Source organism: Dendrobium catenatum, unplaced genomic scaffold (genome assembly GCF_001605985.2).
Source record: "Dendrobium catenatum unplaced genomic scaffold, ASM160598v2 fragScaff_scaffold_402, whole genome shotgun sequence".
NCBI classification, from domain to species: domain Eukaryota; kingdom Viridiplantae; phylum Streptophyta; class Magnoliopsida; order Asparagales; family Orchidaceae; genus Dendrobium; species Dendrobium catenatum.
Window position 1 is genome coordinate 27,692 of NW_021318864.1, and position 4,274 is coordinate 31,965.

The window sequence follows — 4,274 nt, forward strand, 5'->3', positions numbered from 1 at the left end:
AAAGCACGATGACGCACATCTGTGCTTAAGGAAGAGGAAAATTAAAGATCTTGTGGGAAGGAAGCATTGCTTCTCTCGAGAGATCAGATCTGGATTGATCGTATGTGAAGGAAACTTGCTCCACGAATGATTAAACTTGGATGATTATATGTAGAGGGAACTTGCTCTACATAAAACCAAAGTCAAGATTTTAAATCTTAGGGTGGTGTCACGAGGGGCATACTCCACCACTAAGAAGGATTAAATTGAAAGTGGGAAGAAACAACAACCCACATCTAAATTTAAGAAAAGAGACACGAGATATTGAAATTAAGGCGATTTGAAATAAATTGAATCAATTTATCTTGAAATTTGAAAATTTTATTAATTGAAAATTCGAGCTATATCAAGCATAGTATCTCTTAAGGAAACGCCCATTTATAGAAAGCATTGGGTGATTTCCCTTACAATCCACGAGATGATACGAGCCTCCTTCGTAGACTGTTTCCACTACAAAGGGTCCTTCCCAAGTTGGTTCAAACTTTCCACTGAGTTTTCGGTGCGCTAAGATAGGCCTCCGAAGAACCAAGACAAAGTCGCCTACTTGGAAGGTTCTAGGTCGCACTAACTTATCGTGAGCTTGAATCATTCGAGCTTTATACAGTTCTAGGTTTTGTTGAGCTTGAAGATGACATCCTTCAAGGCTTTCAAGTTCTTCTAAACGGAGTTGTGCATTTTGTTGAGTTGTAATCTTGTTATGAATTGCAATTATGAGCGAAGGGATTTGAACTTCAAGAGGGAGTACGGCCTCAGATTCATACACTTGTGCAAACGGTGTGGATTCGGTCGGGGTTCGATAAGTGGTCCTGTAGGCCCACAAAGCTTCCACCAACCTCTCATCCCACTGACGTTTATTGTCATCGAGGGTCTTTTTGATGATTTGAACCAAAGTTTTATTGAAGGCCTCAGCCAATCCATTAGCCCGTGGGTAATAGATTGTTGAGTTTCTCCAATCAATACCATGGCGATTTGCAAAATTATTGATCTTTGTAGACTTGAAAGTGGATCCTTTATCGGATATGATTCTATGTCAAATCTATATATGATATGGTCATGAAAGAATTTCATTACATGGTGTGATGTTACATTTCTTAGTGGGACTGCTTCTGCCCACTTTGAAAAGTAATCAGTCGCTGCTAAAATGAAGCGGTGACCCTTCGTGGAAGGAGGTTCAATTGGCCTGATGATATCCGTGCCCCAACTTTCGAAGGGCCATGAGGCTATCATGGGATGCAATACGTTAGGCGACTGATGTAAAACCACACAATGTACTTGGCACTGATGACAACACTTTGCAATTTTCATGCAATCGTCAATCATCGTAGGCCAGTAGTATCCAAGTCTTTTGATCTTCATTTTCATCTTTGGACCCGATTGATGAGCACCGCACAGTCCAGCATGAACTTTGTTAATAATCTTCAGGGCCTCACATTTGTCTAAACAACGGAGCCACATCTGACCAAACGATCGTCGGTACAACGTATTATTGACTAGTGCATAGGATAGGGAACGTTTCTTAATTTGATGGGCAAGTGATCTCTCGTGAGGGAGCTTGCCTTCTTGAAGGTATTCAATTATCGATTGTCTCCAATCTGCTTCTTCATCGACTGCTGAAGAGGTAGAAAGGATCTGTAAAACTTGTTTGTTGATGTACTCCAAATCTATGGGAGATATGACTTGACGACCCTGCACCTCTATAGGGATGGAGTCCTCTTCTGGACAAGCAAATTCTTTTGCGAGCTTTGCAAGGGCATCCACCGAAGAATTTCTTCCACGGGGAATCCTATACAATTGGCATTTTCTCGATCAAGTGACAGGTGTACTGGTGGTATTTCAGGAGTTTAGGATTCAAAACCTTATAGGTCCCAGCATTATGGTTGATCACCAGTTGAGAGTCACCAAAGATTTTAATCTCTTTAATCTCCAGTAAAATTACAAATTCCAGGCCAGTTACCAGAGCTTCGTACTTGGCCTCGTTGTTCGTATAAGGTTATGATAAATGGTAGGAAAAGTACATCATTCACTTATATGGTGTTATGAATACCAGGCCAACTCCGGCTTTCCCAGGAATAGTAGATTCAGGTGTTTTGCCCCGTTGGGAGGACGCAGCACCATCAAAATACATTTCCCAGGTTTGAGTAGTGGCTTCCTCAAAACTCATGATTTGCTCATCAGGTAAATCATCGTTTAGAGGAGATTCAGCCGGCAATGGGTGTGCCGAAAGTAAGTTGGCGATGGCCAGCCCTTTCACAGCACGCAGGGGAATGAAAGTGATTTCAAATTGAAGCAATATCATAGACCAACGAGCCAAACGTCCTGACAACGTAGGCCTGGTCATAAGGTATTGCAAGGGGTTAAAACTGGAAATTAAATTAACATGATGAGAAAGCATATAATGCCTTAGTTTTTGTGCTGTAAAAACTAAGGCAAGATAATGTTTCTCAATCGTTGGATATCGAATTTTCGTTGGTAGAAGTCTCCGACTTAGGTAGTAGAGAGCGTTCTCTTTCCCTTCGTCATTGACTTGAGCAAGAAGGGCCCCAAGAGACTCGTCAAGGGCCGCAGTGTAAAGTATTAGAGGTCTCCCCGGAATAGAGGTTGCCAAGACTGGTTGATTTGTCAGGTATTGTTTAATATTTTCAAAAGCAGATTAACATTTCTCGTCCCAAATGAATTTGGCATCCTTCTTAGCGAGGACAGAGAATGGTTGACATCTTCTGGAAAGATTAGAAATGAATCTTCTTATATACGCCAGTCTAGAAGAGACCTTAGTTGAGTAAGGCTCCCAGGAGGCTGTATATTTAAGATAGCTTCAATTTTGGCGGGGTTTATTTCAATTCCACGGTTCCTTACTACAAAACCTAGAAATTTCCTTGACATGACACCGAAGGCGCATTTCAAGGGATTCATCTTAAGGTCGTAGCAGCGCAAGCGCTCGAAGACGATTCTTAAGTCATAAAGATGAGCCTCTTTAAATTTACTCTTGACAACTAAATCATCGATGTAGCACTCGACTTAATTGTGGATTAAGTTGTCAAAGATTCGAGTCATAGCCCGCTGGTAGATTTCACCGGCATTTTTAAGGCCAAATGGCATCACTTTATAACAAAATATCCCTATAGGACTTCTGAATGCAGTGTTTCTCTCATCTTCTGGGGCCATCTTGATTTGATTATAACCAGACGAGCCATCCATAAAGGAGAAAACAACATGCGAGGAGGCGATGTCCACCATGAGTTCTGGAATTTGCAAAGGAAATTCATCTTTAGGACATGCCTAATTCAGGTCTCTATAGTCAACACAGACCCGGATTTGACAATTTTTCTTTCGAACGGGAACAACACTGGCTACCCAAGAAGGATATTGTTCCTCCAGGATAAATCCAGCCTCGGCCAATTTCTTAACTTCAGAAATGACTTGTTGTTTGATCTCAAGATGCATACATCGTGGAGCTTGTTTGACAGGAATGGCATCATGCCGGATTCCAAGTTTATGAACTGTTATATCGGTGGACAAGCCCAACATTTTGTCGTATGTCCAAGCGAAACAGTCCTTAAACTCGGATAGAAGTTGAATTAGATCCTTAGACTCATCCTCACTCAACAAAGAACTTATGAACGTGGGGCGAGGGTCATCCTCTGTTCCAAGGTTAATTTCTTTAACTTCATCAACTGTTGATTTAATTTCTTCTTCAAATTCAGGGGGTGCATCCCGAATTTGAACTTCATCTGAATCATCTAAGGTCTCCAAACAAAGTCTGTCGAGCGAATCGACGACTTCAGTAGGGACATTTTCAGATTCAAGATGGATGGTTATCATCAAGCAATATTCATCATCGTCAAACGAACTAACGGTACCAAAGCCGATACCACTCGTCCAATTTTTATTGAATTTGGAATTCCAAATACTTTGGTGGTATCGCGCTTGACCCTTAGTCCATTTACTCGGAACAAAACCTTTAGAGATAAGAGTTTTAACACCAAGAGGAAAGTAGCCGAAAGGTAATTCCATTAATTCATTGAAATCTGCCTCTTCAAGGATTACATCACCCTCATTCCTTGAAGAGGAGGTGCCAGGGAAGAACCTCTGGACTTTCCTTACTTCTCCATCTAAGTTAGGGGAATCCTTAGTTACTAACCCTGAGACCCTGTCAGCGGACAGTGGGGTTAAGGCTAAGGATTTAACTACCCTATTAAGCTTTTCATACATACTCAATTCAGGCTCATCACTTTGAG